Source organism: Vulpes lagopus, chromosome 8 (genome assembly GCF_018345385.1).
Source record: "Vulpes lagopus strain Blue_001 chromosome 8, ASM1834538v1, whole genome shotgun sequence".
NCBI classification, from domain to species: Eukaryota; Metazoa; Chordata; class Mammalia; order Carnivora; family Canidae; genus Vulpes; species Vulpes lagopus.
This window is the reverse complement of record NC_054831.1, coordinates 103,349,565-103,367,981: the sequence shown is the minus strand read 5'-3', so window position 1 is coordinate 103,367,981 and position 18,417 is coordinate 103,349,565. Positions and strand designations below refer to the sequence as shown.

General features: G+C 42.4%; 1 long non-coding RNA gene across 3 annotated transcripts in view; it reads left to right on the top strand.

Moving 5' to 3' along the window:
* Window positions 1–18,417, top strand: part of LOC121497612 — a 333,494-nt gene that overhangs the window by 227,703 nt on the left and 87,374 nt on the right. The window lies entirely within an intron of this gene.

The following is an 18,417-nucleotide window of genomic DNA, read 5'->3' as shown; positions in this document are numbered from 1 at the left end:
GACAGGGGCCTATGCCAATTCTCCACATGCCCTCTGCCCAGGAGAGCCTGAAAGGTTCATACTGTTCTGTTCCCCTTCTGCTAACCTAAGGACAGTGACTGGTGCCAAGACAGCTGGCAAAGGCAGCTGAAGCTGGGCTCGGAATTCCCTCCTCACTCCAAGCCTGGGTTTACTGTAGTGTCAGGAGCCAGTGAGTTCAGTGCATGATCTCCCATTCTGCACTGACCACCCGTGCCTTTCACTTTTACTCTGAGAACTCCAGTAGGGAATGGTTGATTTCTCACTGTGCAATCGGATCTCCCCACAAGTATACTTAACTCTTAGAAATCACCTAGATTTGGGGCTAGGTTTCCTCTTCCCTGTAAAAGGATAGAAGAACTCCTCTCATAGATTTTCATTACCAGTGACTGTCCTATTACAAGACCAAGAGCATAATTGCTGTGTTCCATTGTTGGCTTGGTCAGGGAGTGGACTGAGGACTTCTGGGCATCCCAAAGCCTTTGTTTGTAGGATTGGTCACAACTGTCTGGGACATACAGAGCCCTGGGGGAATAGAGCAAAATACTGCTTAGCCCCCTCCCCCAGTATATCTTAAGGAGCTGGTGGCTAGCCAGCTAATATCTAGAGGCAGGTATATATCCTTTAAGACTTATGAATCCACCTTCTTGCCTTCTGTGAAGGGAAAGGGGGTGATTGAGCCAGGTAATTTCATTATTGGATAGAAGTTCTGGTCATTTAATATTTTACAACTTACACGAAGTCAGCTTAATGTGTTGAAGGCTACTTGGTTTTTCAGTGGAATTTTTAAATGGTGCAGCAGTTACTTTGGCTGCAGTCAAAGCTTGGAATGAGTCAGGTAAAGAGTATATATAGTTTCCTTCCAGTATTCCAAGTGGCACATGTAGTTATTAAGATTTAAAGCATTTTGGCCTTCAGATCATAAAATTCCTAGAGCTAAGGGGAGGGGGTGGGGATGAAGGGACAAAGGAAAGGAAGGAGAAGGGTAAGAGGATTTTTATAAATGTCCTTAGCTGTTAAATAATACTATTTTATAGAGCACCGTCCACCTGAAAGCCTTGGAGCCCTTTGTGGGATCATACCATCAATCCTCATACCAGCCCCTCTAGGAGAAAAGAGGCAAATAGCAATGGACATAAAATATGGAAAAAGAAGAAGAAGAGGTGCTAAAGATGGATATTTCAGGTGATTGTCACTCAGGAAGTTTCTCACCATGAGAGTGGGGTCAGGTGTCCCGACCCCTTTTTGAATGTTCAGATTGTTCACATGGCCTTGCTCTGGGCTGAGTAAAGGACGAAGGCTGCCATCTTGCTTTATGATCCATTGCCAGTGGCGAGAAGGCACTGGAAAGGAACATGAAAAATCATTGAGGGTAGGACTAGGAGCAAGGCTCTTAGGCTGCACCAAATGATAGCTTTACTTGCCTCTATTTTAATTATAAAGTCATTTGGACACGGGTACCATTTTAGAATCACAAAAAGCAACTGAGAGCATAAAAATATTCACTATTAAAAATCAGTGAAAAAAATGTACTGGGGATGGGTGGGGGGGAAGGAGCTATCATAAACTCTCTTATAACCCTCCCCCAGCACTTGCTCCCCAACCAGTGAATCTCATTAGTTGCTGTATAAGGAGGGAATTGTAATTTAGTCATGGTTGAATGTATCCCATTTCCTTTCAGTATTTAGAGACTTTTCCCCCCCCATAATTATGCTTTTGTGACAAGAGAGGTACTAGGATTCTCTGGGGTCTGGGAATATCTTTGCTTTATCCTGAAAGCACCTGTCTATTCCCTCTGTGCAATGGTTTCTAATCCTGCCTAGGATGGAGAGATACAAAATGGGCTTCTAATTTCATGGTTGAAGTGAGAAGAGATAATATCAGCTCAGTTCCCCGCATAAAAATCATTTCTAATACAAACCTTCTAGAAGTTTCCCTCTGTGGCCACAACACGGTCGGGAGCATCAGCATGTATGTGCATGTAGTTTTTATTCATATGTATTTATAAACAGATCGTGAGAAGGAATTCTTTTCTTAGCCCAAGAATTAAGCAGAGTGCTCTATGTTATCAATGTGAGGGTGTGGGGTGATTTCCCCCCCCCCAGGCATTTGTAAAATACCTCAAGGTAGAATCATGACAAGTGTCAGGTATGCCTGCTTTGATGGGGACTGATATTTCAGGCACCCTTTGCAGTGGTTACCTCAAAATGACTGTCCACACATCGGTCATTGGCATTTGCTACGATGTGACCTAAAAGGGGCTGAGAGAGGAGAGGGTTAACGAAAATAAATGGGGTCCGATGTGAACATCTTTCCCCCTTTTCAGCTTTTTAGAAGATAAATGTTTCAGATTTCAATCTGTGGTTCCCAGCAGTTCTTTGGGAACACTGCAGTCGGCCCACAAAAAATCACTACTGCTGAGCCAACCCTAGATAATGCGTCTCAGCAGGGATGACATAATGTGCTAAAAGAAGACTATGATGTAATGCCCATCTCAGAAATCAGAGCCAATTTCCGTTACAAAGCCTTGGAGTGTAGCAGGAGGTAATGAGCTAGCATAAATTGTGCAGCACGGAAAACTTCTAGGTCTGATATTACGATCTGCATGTTTAAAGGCAAAAAAAAAAAAAAAAAAAAAGAAAAAAAAAAAAGAAAAGAAAAGAAAAGAAATAAGAAATAAAACAGAGTTCCTAGATCTGTGGGGCTCAAGAGCATCTGCTCAGTGAGAAGCTCTGCTCCCTTCCCGTGTGGACAGGCCGGTGCCCCAGGCTGCCCGGATCACCTTGGCCCGTGTGGGAGATAGTTGTCTGGGTCCCTAATCTGCAGCAAGGTGGTGATGTAATGCATAATGCTAAATTTGTTTCAGCAGATAATGTTCAGGCAAGCGGGCGTGGTGCTTGGAGGGGATCGTGCCTTCCGTGGAATGTGGGGGTAACTAGGCTACAATTGCTTCGGAGGAAGTTGGGCGTGAGCAGCATCGAGGAAAGTCAGGTTCACCTTGAAGACGTTACCAGGTGCACCTGCTGGGGCTTGGAGCAGAAGGTGTATGGGGTGCCTGAAGCCCCCAGATAACCCACCTCTGCAGCCTCACGTTCACTAATGATGCGATCCGGCCTCCTGGGGTGTCGCCTGGCCCGCAACCAGAGGCCAGCTCTTTGTCGTGCTTCACATAAATGATGAGAACAGTTATAAGTTCATCTGAACGAGGATCTAGAGTCTCAGAGAATAAGGAAAGGAAAGCGTGATCTTTTGCTTTAAAAAGCGTTCCGCCCCATACCCGCTACCAATTTTCTATTTTAGGTCATTCTTTCCTTCATTTTATTTTTAATTGCACCGAGTGTTTGCATGAGGAACACATTTCTATTTTGTGTGCCTTCTATGTTTTCTGCTGCTTATTCCTCAGTGGGGGCTTGATCCTGTAACCCGCCCTGCATACCACAACTCCCTCTGGAGGGAACAGCAGTGGTTTTGTGTCGCTTCTTGCTGCAGATTGGGCCTTCAGCACCACAGACCTGGGTAGTGACAGCATTGGCAGAGAACTGCTGGCTCCCCAAACTGAATGCTGTCTTTAAATAGGGAATGAACATCGGGAGCAGATGAAATTTTTCTGGTATAAGAAAATGAGAGAAATAAAACAGAAAACATGACATTTGGCTAAAGAAGAATTGCTCCTGTGACATGCAAACTGAAATGGGCATTGCTTTCTAGACTTTTCCGTGACATGCTGGCAAGTCTTTTAAGCATATTCTAAAAAGACAGGCACCATCACAGCTACCAGTGGTCATTTGCAGACTGATCACAGGTCGGATATTAATACTATTTTTTAAAAAGATTTTATTTATTGACTCATGAAAGACACACACAGAGAGAGAGAGAGAGAGAGAGAGAGAGGCAGAGACACAGGCAGAGGGAGAAGCAGGCTACTTGCAGGGAGCCTGATTTGGGGCTCGATTCCGGGAACCCGGGATCATGGCCTGAGTCAAAGGCAGATGCTCAACCATTGAGCCACCCAGGCGTCCCAGATATTAATAGTATTAATGATAATTTTTGTTCAGTGTTTTTTTAGTGCACAGCAGGAGCTGTCCTAGCCTCCCTGCATTAATGATCTCATTAAATTCTTACCGGAGGCCACCCATGGGTTAAGTACTGGTCTTATGACATCCATTTTACAAAGGAGGAAACTGAGGCTTGGAGAGTTTCAGCAACTCACCAGGTTCACAGGTAGCATGTCGCTCAGCAGGGCCCGGCATCCCTCCTACCGTAGGACCCTGCAGACCATGTGCTTTACCACTATGCAGCACCAATATTCAGATGACATCAGATTTAGGTAGAGATGGTTCCCGTCTTCAGAGTGAGGTATCCCACAAGGCAAATGAATTCTTTACATTAATATTTGCACAAAGCAAAGGATTGTTGCCTTTTATCTTTTGCTCTGCATCACTGGGTCTAATGCTGGGCATATACCAAGTGCTCACTTAATGTTTGCTAAGGGGTGTGTGTGTATGTGTGTATGAGGAGGTTGGTCAGGACAAAGAATGAGTGCATGGAAGACCAAAATCCAAATCAGATAGAGGGCTCTCTGAGAAGGATGTGAGTCAGGTTGCTGCCTGTTTATCAGAGAAAACTGCCTGGAGAAGATAGTCAACAATGTATCTGCATTAGCAGCTAAGTACGACAAAAGGGCTAGTAGTATTTGTCACCAAATCATTTAGCATGTGACTAGGTGATCGAGGCTGCCCCGGGGGGAGGAGTGGTAGAGAAATGTCATGGACAGATTGCACAGGACTCTCCATAGGTGGGTTCTTACCAGTTCTGTAATGTCCATTTTTAAAAAAGATTTATTTATTAGTTCATGAGAGACTGAGACACACAGAGAGAGGCAGAGACACAGGTGGAGGGAGAAGCAGGCTCCATGCAGGGAGCCCGATGTGGGACCCGATCCCAGGACCCCAGGATCACGACCTGAGCCAAAGGCAGACACTTAACCACTGAGCCACCCGGGCGTCCCTGTAATGTCCATTCTTAAAAGGAATCTCTGATATAAAAACAAATGGGGAGAGGAGCACAACCTAACACATAGCAAGGACGTGGTAAAGCAGAACTATTGATTTAGACAGCCTGTAAGAGACCTCCTTCTTTATATTCAGCAGCCTTGGGTCTACCACTGTGGAGTTTCTGTTGCTTTTTTTTTATATATAACAGAAAGGAGATCATGAGATTCCTTTGCTCTTCTTTCATTGGAGCTATGTGATAGCCCATGTCTGTTTGTTTATTTGGGTCTTTCCAGACTATAAAAAAGACATGGAAGGTTACAATTAAAAAAAAAATCTCACAGATATCCTTAACCTACACAAATAATCCAATCAACAAACATTAGGCAGCAAGGGGACCATCTCAGTGGTAGGTTTAAAATGTCATGCTTTCAAGTATCCATTTGATACAGCAGAATTTTGTTTTCATCACAAGGATCCTAGGAAATGCTCTTCGGCCTTCACACCAATTTATTCCTGCCCTTCTGCATCCTAATGTCTTCCTTTCCATTCGCACTGCGTGCTCTTTTCCTCTCATTTAGGTCATTGTAAGAAGCCGATCCGTTCCTCTAGCGTCTTCCACCCCAGATGACTGTAGCCCAATTAATTTGCCTCAAGCCTGGCCCTCCGAAAAAGCTTCTGTGTCTGTCCATCACCAAGAGAATTTAGACCAAGCTTTCTAGGTCGTTCTTTTAGATGCTCTGCAGTTTGGCTTCCAACAAGATTTTCCAGCTGTGTATCTGTCTTCATTTATCTATCCTATGCTTCAGCCAAACCAGTCCACTTGCTGTTTCCCAAACAGATATTATATTCTTGTGGCTTTGTGCCATTTCCTTTCTTCTCCAGGAAGCCCAACTCTTCCAGTGTCTTCTTACTGTTTAAGACTTTTGGGTCCTTTAAGCTCTAACTCAAGATATACCACCTCTTAGATGAAGATTTCTGGCTCCTGCCACTTGGCAATGCCATACACCTTTTCTGGAATCCTGTAATACTCGGGTCAAATCTCTTAGGGCACCTCTCTGTTTCTTCCCTGTGTTATAATTGTTAGTGTGAAATGTCACAGTCTTAGAATTTCACAGCCAAGAGGAATATTTTTCTTCTCTGTCTTATTACATTGTAAATTTCTAGAGGCAAGACTGTCTTCTTCAGACTCCCATCCCTTAGAATGTGCAGCAGAGTTCTTAGCACATGGCAGATGTTCAGTGGATGTCAGTCAAGTGAATGGGATGAGAATTTAGAATCCCTGTTGCAGTATTAATCATTGAGGCATATGCAGTCCCAAAGCTAGGAAAATAGGGCTCACTTAGGTAAAATTGTCTCTCCGCCACTTTTTGTCCCTTGGATATGGGCAACCAAGGAATTCCAGTGAGACTTGCTGATATTTGGTTTATCCAAGGAGGGGAAGCCAAAGAGAACATAAAAAAATGGTTGGAGGGCAGCCCTAGTGGCCTAGTGGTTTAGCCCCGCCTTCAGCCCAGGGTGTGATCCTGGAGACCCAGGATCCACCTCAGGCTCCCTGCATGGAGCCTGTTTATCCCTCTGCCTGTGTCTCTGCTTCTCTCTGTCTCTCTCTCTCTCATGAATAAATAAAATCTTTAAAAAAATGGTTGGAAAGAGTGATGACAAGGAGATGGCAAGAAGATACTAATTGATCTTGTTTTTCTCATTAGATTTTTTCACCCTTTGCTTCTCTCTTTTCTACTCTCTTCGTCTTCCTCCTGTTCTCCAGACTTTTTGACCATTTTAAGGACCAGGGGGGATTGATAAAGTTTAGAAAGATAATATTAGATTACTTGCTCCATAGAAGTTTTCTGGTTCTGCTGAATTACTATATCCATTGAGAAAATTTAAGTCTTGCTTTCCCATTCTATAAAATGAAAGGGCGTTAACAGATTAGCCCTGAGTTTCCATATAGCATCAGAACTTGTTGAAATCTAGTAAGAGGCAGTACTAAAGACATTCCCTCACTCGGTCAGGCTGTTGAGTTCTTGAGTGGAATATTGACATTTTCTTTGCTACAGATAGCTTTACGGAGCATGTACAGAGTAGAAGTACACATTGCACCAAATAAAATCCATTCATGCTAAAACCTTGAGAAGGTGGAAAGGATTTGAGTTATTTGGTATAAAAACTCACAGGGCTAAAGAAATTCTCTTTAATGAACATTAGGGCGATGAAATGCCCTCTGTAAAATCTAACAAAGTCGATAAAAAAGTGGATATTATTGTGGTGAGACTTATATTAACCACAGGGTTAGCTGAATGTAACGATGCCTTTTCTGGGAGCTGGTGTAGGCACACGTTTCTCTGAATCCAAGAAAAAAAGGTACTTTTCTGGTTTGTGCTCAAGCACCTGTTAAAAGACCTACCAGTGAGCCTCTACCCCCGAATAGCTGTGATGCAGATCCACCTCTGACATCCTTAAAGTATTTCCTTTGACTGAAGATCACTACCTCAGCCTATCCAGGTTGATTTGAAGCCAACCGTTTCCTGCCCAAGCCAAAATAACAATGAGCAAAGCCAAAGGTGAGGATAGTTTGAATGGATCAGTACAAAAGATGAGAGTGAGATGAGGATCATCCAGATGTTGTAGCCTCCAATGATGGTTCCCAAGGTCTCCTGCCCATGTTGGGTAAATAGGGAGGAGAGAAGAGACCTCCTGGGAGATGTATGTAGATCACGAACAGTCCCTTGTGACTACCTATTGACACCCTCCTTCCAGGAATGAACTCACCAGCTGACTTCAAAAGGAGCTCAGCCCACGCCTCCCGTTGACCACAGTCTTGTCACCAACACCTTATGGTTAACTGAATCAAAAGCTTCCGACAGGTCTAAAATTAGCCTGGCTAAACATATCATTAAGGAGTTAGGGAGGGGTGTGAATGACCTTTCTCAGCCCTGGTCTCCCAGATCCAGTCAGCTGTGGGGGCTCACTGGAGTGCTAAATTGGGCTTTTAGGTTCTTGAAATAAATGACCCTTTAGATTGATTTTTTTTAATTGCCTGAAGGTAGATATTTTTAGAAAGTTTGGAAGCATTCTGTTCATCTATTTTGAATCATTTGAGTATAAAAATGTGGCATTTTCACACTTTGGGATATTCAAGTCCTCTATTCCTTTTTTTAAAGTCTCTAATATTTTTTTAAACCTTTCAAATTAGTTTATTTAAAGGCCAAGTTTGATTTCCTCATAGTTTCTGAGGTAAGAATGTAACTTTACCAGCTTCGAGGGAAAAGAAAATCATGGTAGTTCATTATAAAGAAGTTATAAATATGCGGGAATACTATTCTAAGCATTATATTTCTGGTAGGAATTTAAATACCCATAGAGAAGAGTGTGGCAAGGCAGGGCCTATGTTTTTACTCCTTTACACTAACCTTTAATGGTAAATTAAAGAAGAAGATTTATTCTTTTTATCTTTGTTACTCAAGAAACTCAAGGACACCCTTATCTTCCATTTCTTTCTAAGTTCCAAGTGTAAAAGACCCAGGGGAAGAAAATGAAGATGACATTGTGCCATTTCTGAACTCTTGTTTGACATGAGCCAGACTGTTTCAATTTCTTTACTTTCCAGCCCAATTATTTTGAAATTCATTTCTCTTCTCACTAAGCCAGCACGTCCTGATGTATGTTTCCTAGAACACCGAGTCCACAGGATGTTAATAGATGTGACTTGAAGAAAGAGTTTTTGAGTTAAACAGATTTCTTTACTGCTGATCTTCTTTCTCAGATTCCCTACTGTGTGTTGTGAATCTCCAAGAAGGGAATATGGAATGTAGTATTTCTGATGCTTATGTATCCTCAATGAACTTTCTCTCTCTCTCTTTCCCCATCTGTCTCTCTCCCTCTCTCCCCTGCTCTCCCCCTTTTCTATTTATTAAACCAGAAGAAGTAGCTAGAAGATTGGTGTTTTCAGGAGCACAATCTGGGAAGTAATAGAGGGTGATATTTGTAATTTCAAAATTGTATCTCTCTTTCAGTTGACTGAGCAGCTCATCTTCCCAAGTAGTGATTATCTAGCGCACTGGTATGTCCTACCTTTCCCACTGAGGGGTGGTGGCCCTGGATGGTCACTTGTTTTCTCTGAGCCTGTGTTCTTTTGCGTGTAAAATGAGAGACTGGGCCAGATGGTCCTTTAGACCATTACAGTGCCTCCTCTCCAAGTTCCTGCAAGTGGGCAGTATCAGGGCTTGACCACCCTGCATCTCAGCCACAGCTGCTTGGTCCAGGGGCAGAACTGCATTCTCTTTTCAGGTTTGAGTGATGTACTTTTGGCTTAGTCTTTTTTCAGGGATTGCCAAAGAGTCGTTAGTGTCAGAGAATAAATCTAAGACATTTCAAGCTAAGGGAAATTCTTTAACAAAGGGCAGGCATCTGAAAATAGGAGCTTGCTTAGAAAGTAGCTCCTCAGCCAGGATTTTAATATAGGCCTCATAGCACAGCTAAGGTCATTTTTGTGATTTTTAATTAAAGTGTGTCTGTGCTAATGTAATTATAAACAGGCTCTGTCAAGTCAAGGAGCATTTACCCTTCAATTATTGTATTCCAAGGCACTGACTGCCTACTTTTGACAAGTGAAAAATGTCTTTAGTTTGGAAGTCTGTGACAGGAGGATGTAGCTTTTATAGTTAAGTTTCATATTCTCTCTTGTTCTTCTGCCTCAACCCCAGAGACTGCTACAAACATGTGAAGAGCCCTGCCCATGTTCCAGCTAGACTCTAAATCCCACTGGGCCCTAGCTTCCTGGTCTGTGAGGTGAGATTCTGATTACGCTGTCTCTGGAAGCACACACCTCCAAAGGCTTCTCTTTTCTTCTCTTGATCAAAATGTACTTAGCCCTGGGCCTTGCATTCAGTTTTCCAAGCTAGGAGTCTACCATGATGTTGCAGGGGGTTACGGTGTTCATGGCTGAGAGCTCTGTTGCTCTCTTGGGGACATGGCTCTTGTTCCCTTACTCTTGCACACACTGCTGCAATAAGTGTTTTGGTAGCATTATTCCTTAATATCAATATAGAGAAGTGAGGGTGAAGCCTCATTATTGACATCTATCTATCATCTGGCTCATATGAGCAGCACAGGATCAGAGCAGTGAATACAACACCTGTGTGCACATAGAGGCCTGGTGAGGAAGATCCTTCTCCCCAGTAGAAAATCGTGGTGTGACTGTCTTGAGTCTACAAGGTGTTCTCTAGGTCTATAAAGGCAGGCTTTGCTGTGCTAGTTTCTCCCATTGCCCACTTCTCATAAATCAACTCACTCTCTCCAAGTTCCTCCAGTGTAGACAGTAGACCATGTGACTGGCCTTCCTCAGTTCTCCAGCCAAAACTGGATGAGAAGGAGGCATCTGATCCCGGATGAATCATTCTGTAGGCTGAATTGATGATATTTCCTCTCTCAAGAATTTGAATCATAAGACTTAGATTAATGGTGCTTGAAATCATAAAGACAAACCAGGCAACACTAAACTGGCCTACCCCATGGCCATAGGTGATAGAAGCTGAGTAGCTGCTGCTCTTCTTATGGGGCCACGTGTTCCTTTCAAGTCCACCCCACCCCTACCTGTCTTCATGTATGTGACCTGTCTGAGGATCACCTTGCCATACGGTGGCATTTGCTCCTTATCTTAAATCCTCATCTCAGTTACACTTTTGCCTGAACTTATTTTCCTAAATTTTGAGCTGAGAAATTCTTACAGAGATGACCTACCTGTTGGTTTCTTCCCCATCCACATGGAAGTTTGTCTATTTACTATTAGTACATGATGTAGGAACAAGTGGGTGGATTTTTGTCCTATTTGGAGAGTATATGCAGATGGACTGAGTTAAAATACAGTAGGTTTGACATCCCTGAAATTCACTTTGATTTGCAGGTGAGTTGCTTTTGGGCCATTGGCTCTGGCTGTGCTGAGTGATGTAAGTGGGTGTAGAGGTTGAGGTAGTTTGGGAACTACAGGAGACCTGGTGGCTATGGCTTCTTTCACAGGGGTCTGCAGAAGGGTGTGGCCCCTTTGATGTTCTGCTGAAAATATTAAGTTGCTTTGGGATTACAGCTGGGTTGAAGGAGAAAATTAGAGAGAGAGAGAGAGAGAGAGAGGGAAGAGAAGGGGAGGGGAGGGGAGGAGGAGGGAGGAGAGGAGTCATGATTTCTTTTTAAGAAGTTCTTGGAGACTACATTACCACATGGCTGGATATAAAATAACCCCTCCCTTGTTTTGGATTGTTAAGTGGTTTTTGTTTGTTTGTTTGCTTTTGTTTTTTGTTTGTGTTTTAGAGAGAGAGTGGGGGGACAGGGAGGGAAGGGCAAAAGGAGACAGGGAGAGAGAATCTTAATCAATGCAAGTTCTTTCTCACAACTCTAAGATCATGACCTGAGCCAAAATCAGGAATCGGTTACTTACCGACTGAGCCACCCAGGTGCCCCTGTTAAATGTTAAATGGGTTTTAAAAGATGGCAGTATATATCTAAGAAATTAGAATTTGGGGTGGAATCTTGGTGGTGCATCCTGCAGCAATTTCAATGATATTTTTGCAACTTTTCTGTTGGTGTGGCACACCATTCAATTCTGCAATTAGTTGAACGTTGTTTTAAACATCATGAATTACAAACTTCATCAAGTAAAGGAAAGTGGAAGTGGTTAGAAGCATTCCTTATGAAAGTCCATTTAGTTTGTATGAACATTTTAAAACTTATGGAGCTGCCTTTGTTAGTAGTAGTGGATATGAAAATAATATTTTTCATAAAGTGATAGTTTGACTTAATATACTAAAAATACCTCCCTACCCCCAAATCACACAGAGTGGGCATCACTGACATCTGTGTTTTACTGGTAGTAGTCAAGGAGATTAACTGACTTGCTCTAAAGGATATTGGTGATGGGGGAGTGAGGATTCAAGCCCAAGTCTTTTCCTACAGTTCCTCACATAATCCCATGTCTTGCCCTGTGGTATTTTCTTTTTACAGTTTATTCGTGGTGGAAAATTAACCTGCAAGAATAAACAAAGCAAAAACAATTTGAATATCCAAGAGGAAATGTATATTGGCCAACTCTTGTGCCCTACCTTCTACTATTTACTCTAGTCATTACCATGGAAACCAGCTCTGTCATCTATCTCTCTCTTTGTGTCTCTAGGATTTTCCGACTTGGCAGTGCAGGACAGCCGCAGGAAACTACTAGGCCATTCTCACATATGAACTCAGAATTAATACCTCTGGCAATTCTTGACCAATGGAGGATGGCAGCTGGTCAATAAATGCCCCCTTCTGGATCCCTCCTCCTATATACTTCTGCAGTGTACTTTGCATTAATTTTTCCTCTTTTCCTGTTTCATTTTTTTAAAAAAAGATATTTATTTATTTATTTATTTATTTATTTATCTATCTATCTATCTATCTATTAGAGAGAGAGAGAGAGAGAGAGAGAGAGAGAGAGAGAAGGATCAGGGGGAGGGGCAGAAGGAGAGGGAGAAGCAGACTTCCCACTGAGCAGGGAGCCAACGTGAGGGTTTGATCCAGGGACTCTGGGATTGAGTCATGGGGATCATGACCTGAGCCAAAGACAGATGCTTAACTCACTGAGCCACCCCGGTGCCTCTGTTTCACTCTTATTAGCTGTCAAGTTTCCTGGATTTATCTCTGTCAATTAACGACTCACATGTGAACCTTTATCTCAGGCTCCATTTCTAGGGGGAAACCCAAGCTAAGTCAAAAGGTTTCTGTAAACTAGTTTTAAGACGGCTCACTAACTGGTGGGAATTTGTTGCTTTTGTCATTCAGTATTCACTCTTCTTAAAGAGAGTCACAGCTTGAATTCCTCTTTTCCTAACTCAGTACATGTGGCTTTGGTGTATCTGATTCTATCCCCTATGTAGTCTAGATTTGAAGGTGAACATGTGACCCAAGAGATGTTCTGAGACTTTTACTGGGATCAGGACTCTTACTCCTGTGCTCTGGGCTAGGCCCCTGAGCAGGTGAGAAGTCTATGCTGCTAATGCCCTTGTATGGACTTGAGACTGAGGAAGGCAGGACTAATTGCAAGGAGGGGGAAAAAAAAGCCATGTCCTGATTATAGTATTTGAGTCCTGATTCCATCTGTGCACCAAACCAGATCCACCCCTGAACTTTTACTTTGTGCAAGCCCAGAATTGCTTAATGGCCAAGCTGTTTACTTGCAATGAAAGAATCTTACCCATTCTCCAAATCTTCAGGATATATAGGTTTGGGCCTTTCCTGGGGCTAGCAGACGTCAGGACACATCTCAGTTTCCATCACACAAGTACCCTCCCAACAACAGGATTAAAGAAATTACCATGGGGAGATAGATTTTTTTTCCTCTCATCCTCATCTATCCAATCAGACTGAAATGTTCCGGGTGAAATAATTTGTGGCACAGTTTCAATTTTCCCTCCTAGAGGAACAGCGGATTTTCAATATCTCTGCTAATGAGATCATGGGAGCTCTGGCTAATATGGAGTAATTTCTGCCTTGATGAAAGGGGTGGGTTAGCTGTGTAGTGATGGCTTTCATATGATTCACTTCTTCTGGAGACCCAGTGTCCTCTTTCACTTTCTAGAATTGCTGTTTTGGAGGAATTCTCTGGACTGGGCTGTATACGGTGTCTATAGTAGGACCCTGCATGCATCAGCATCCCTCGCTCTACCTCTTGCCATACTTTGCACCTCAGACTTCACCTTCTTGTTCTTATTTATGCTTATTTTGCTTATCTAAATTCTTCCATAATCTGTATCTTCTGCAAACCTGTCTTCTGATAAAAGATAACTCAGATTTAGAGCAGTTTTAGCAGAAAGACCTTTTCATTGAGGGGTGGTAGCTCATTGCCCTCCCTTTCCGCTTCTGCTTCCAGGTGCCAGTGCATTTATAATCCACCTAGGGTGTGATGCAACTAAAGGCCTCCTAGGCCTGAGAGTAAGAGCTTCATTCCCGTTTCAGGATAGCTCAAGCTATTGAACATCTCAGAGGGAGCTACCAGAGCTTGTTTAGTTTCTAAACTGCCTCAAACCCCACATCAAAGTATCTCTGTCTCCTTAAAGGATCAGTAAATCCATCTCATCCCTACCATTCTCAGAACATTTTCTCCATAGACTGAACAATTTTATTGTTTTCATAAGTTCTTTGAGCTGTAGAAATCCAAAGAAGATGCACCTAGAGTCACTCTGGGACAAAGAGAAGGGCAGACCTGTAGATGAATGTCCTGAACTGAAAGGAGATTGGTGGCCACAGAAAGGTTTGTTTATCTTGGTGGGCTCCCTGAACAATGCCATCTTCCTGGGGACCAGATCTACTAGTAGCCATCCAATCGTGTTCTCACTCTTGGCTCTGTCTCTTGAAGACAGTGCTTTCCTTTAAGAAAGACCTCTTTATCTCTGGCATCAGGGTTACTGTTATATGTGCCAAGAGACCCTGTGGCTCGTCTTAAGTTCTGAGTGTGCTTATATGCTCCTTTGAGTTATTGTTAATTTTTACTTCTAGGTAAAGAAGTATCATGTATCTGGTTAAGCTCTAAATATAACCACCCTGCTTTTGCCTGTTAGTATAACTTTTGTAACCTTACAGCCAAAAGAATGGGGTCCTGAGAAGAAAGAAGGTAACCGAGCAACAGGAGGAAGGAGGAGGGCACTCCTGGTTATACTGGCAGCCTTGGACTGACTCAAGCTTTCAGTTGGCTTCTCTCAGGCCATTGCTGAGAATCCTGCTGTAACTAGGACCACCTTTGGAACCTGTTAAGATTTCTTACACCTCCTACTTTATATAACTAAATAGAACTGTGCAATTATTACAAAAACGTCCCTTGTCAGAACCATCAGCCATCCCTTAGGCATTTTAAGATTTATAGGTCAAAGGTCTAGAGAGAGAACGTCTGACATCACAAAGCTAAGTAAGCTATCTTGAAATGGCCAGTTTTAGGGATTTCTTAGACACCCTGATGGACAGTTACAAAGTTTATCACCAAGTCCTCCAATGGGCTTCTCTTGGTGGTTATTTCATAAAGACTTTAAAGTTGAGCATTAAAAGGTAATGAGCACCTTTTCTGTGCAAGGCACTGTACTTAGCATGGCAAGACAGTACAAAGAAAGGAAAGGGTTCCTGCCTCTGACAAAGCTCTATATAATCTTGACTGGGAAGCCAGGGCACAAGACAGAGGAAATTAAACAATGGAATAAATGTTTTGTAGGAATCCAAGACTGCGGTTCCAGAGATGTTACAAGGCAGCTTGTCATTATTAACTAGGTTTACTGAATACAATTAACTTTTTCTATGAAAATTGTGTCCTTAGTTGTTTTACATAACTTTTGTATTCATCATCACCCAAACATAGATGTAGATTTTATGTCTGATGATGAATATCCTGTGGTTTATTTTGCAGCTAAAACATAGAAACAAAAATGCTGTTGTTATTTTGTTTACCAAAACCAACAGTTGATGGAACTAAGATTGGGTATTTTTATGGCCCAGGAAAAGGTCTGAGCCACTGAAAGTACACTGTCTCATGTCTTCAGAAATTAAATAAGCAGCATGTGGTGACAAAAAAAGGCTCAGTAGAACTAGGTCCCCATCTAGGACTTGCCTTAACTATCTGTGAACAATGTGACCTTCGGAAATTTACTTAATCTCTCTAGTGTTCTGGTTCCACACTGATAAAGCAGGGGCAATGATATCTCTTGCCCAGGGATTTTGAGGGGATAGATGATTTAATGCACATAATGCACCTAGCACAAAACCAATAGGCAACGCATAATGATAACCTTTATACTGATGTAACTATACACATCTGAATTGCCTCTTGTCAGGTCATTTTGAATCTTCACATGGAGTGACCAGGAATTATGTTGAGGGCCCTGGGTAACATGCTGGGCTGTACATTCACCAGAGGTTATAGAGTTTTAAGTGCCAAATGTATTACCATAATAGTTCAAGAAGACTTTACTGGTCTCAGTACATTTTTAAAAATCTAGAATTTGTTTTTACTAATTGGAAGTTGGTAATTCACAATTGGTAAAAACATCTATAATTTTTTTCATAAATGAGACCCATGATGTCTTTCTAAGATGAAAACTATTAATGCAGTTGATACTGTTGGTACACTGATTAAAAACTATGGTTCGGTCACCAAAAAACTTGTCTGTATCCTCATATGGAAGTAACACAAAAGCATTTAGGGAAAGAGTAGTGGTTTAAATTCCTGGTTGCCAGGGTCCCTGGCATTTATATTACATAACATAGCTGACTTCGTTCCAGGAAATTGTTAGGGTACTGCTATCGATCGAATTGTGTCCCTCTGTGCCGAATTCATATGTCAAAGTTCTTATGCCCACTACCTCAGAATGTGGTTATATTTAGGGATAGAGTCTTTTAAAGAGGTAATTGTGGTAAAATGAGGTGGTCCCTAATCTAACATGACTGGTGTCCTTATGAGAAAAGGAAGTGTGGACGCAGACAGGTACAGAGAGAAGATGACGTGAAGACCCAGGAAGAAGATGACCATCTGCAAGGCAAGGAGAGAGGCCTCAGGAGAAACCAACCTTGTGGACACCGTGATATTGGATTTAGAGCCTCCAGAATAGAGAGAAAATAACCTTCTGCTGTTTAAGCCCCACCAGTCTGTGGCTTTTTGTTATGGCAGCTCTAAACAAACACAGACATCAAGATAGTCCTAGAGAATTGGGAGTTTGTAACTTGAGGCCAAGATCATCCTACCCTAGATCTGGCCACTGTTTTTCTCAAAGGAAAACAAAACAGAGTTTGGGAATAGGGGATTCCCTGCACCAAGTGCTTAGACTGCTGAGCCACACTCAAATGTGATATGCAATATGGAAGTCTGAGAAAAGGGTACAAACTATTTGAAGTGATATCATTTAAAATGTGTGAAAAACAGCCGGACTATATGGGAGAATGAGAAGTAGCCATTAAGATAAAGATGCAAACCCTCACCATTCAACATGTGACTTATAAATAACTGTAGAGAAATGGGATTAAATTCTTAAGGTGAATAGCTAGGAAGATCTGAATTCAAATTTAATCTCTCTACATTTCTGTTTTCTCCTGCATAAAAAGGGGTGCTTCATATGGCTGCTATAAGGATTGAGTTAATAATAATTGTGTACATATACAATAAATATAAGCCGTTAGTATTATTTATGTCAAGACTAAAAGACAAAGTTGATTAAACAGTAACTTGCTGATGAGGAAGAAATACATGTTTTGTGGCAAACTCTATGGAGGAACTTTCGCTCGCCTGCAATGGTTTGCATGAGGGGTACCAAATGCCATGGACGTGCTGTGACATTCTTTTCTAATTACTTCAATGGCTTATGTGGAGGCCCCTGATGGTTCTATAGTCTCACTTATAATAGTGATGAATTATCTTACCATGAAATATCCTCATTGCCTAAAAAACTTCACTAAGGGGGCAGGGTGGGCTTCTTTGTACCAGGGCGGGGTGTGGTTAACCGTGGTGTTCTTTATTGATTCTTTTGAGTGGTGGGTGGTTTTCTCTTCTAGGTACCTGAACGTGTATGTTAAAGGAAGTACGATATGGTTAGTGACTTATTTTTAGCTCTCCTATAACTCTTAGCTTTGCCTCTGTTATAATTCCAGACACCATTGCTTCCTTGGTTACCGCTGCTTTGCTAGCTCCTTTTAAACACTTTGTGGTAAACCAGTTGATGATTGAGGCTGAAGAAAATAAAGCATGCAGAGCTAAGGCTGAGAAATGTATTTCTTTCACAGACCTTAGAGAGGAGTAGTGACTCAGACCTGGTGAGCACATCGCTGCTCAGGACCTCTTAAAATAGGAATGTTCTTCCCCCTGCAGCTGTAGGGATTAGTGCTGTGGGCCTGGGGGTTCCTGAAATGAGTGCATCCCGGACTTCTCTAGGGCACAGCGTGGGCCCTGAACCTTCCTGGAGGAGGGTGGGGCCCCTCAGTCCCCATAGACACCCTTCCTGCCACCTGCCATAGTTGAGCTGCCCAGAAAGGAGAGTAGGACAGATTGCGGGGGAGGTGGAGGAAAGAGAGCAGGGTTCCCAGGCAACAAAGCGCCTAGGAGAAGCCTATGGCAGCTCCCTGTAACCCCAGGGGAGGCGACTTTAGTAGGGGAAGATTTCCTCTCTATAGCTGTAGGTATGGTTCACAGTCATTCTTCCTAAGTCATCAAAGCCTTTCTGAGGCAGATCCTGCCTGGAATGTTAGATTCCTTCTCCCAAATAGTGTTTGAAATGAAGAGCCTAAAATCATAAGTAATTTTCCTTCTAGCTTTCTCTTTCCAGAGTGGAAGGCTTTATTATAGAATTCCTTTGGTAGAAATGTTCATGGAAATGTTGGGGCTATTTCCAAACCAAGATGATAATAAAGACTT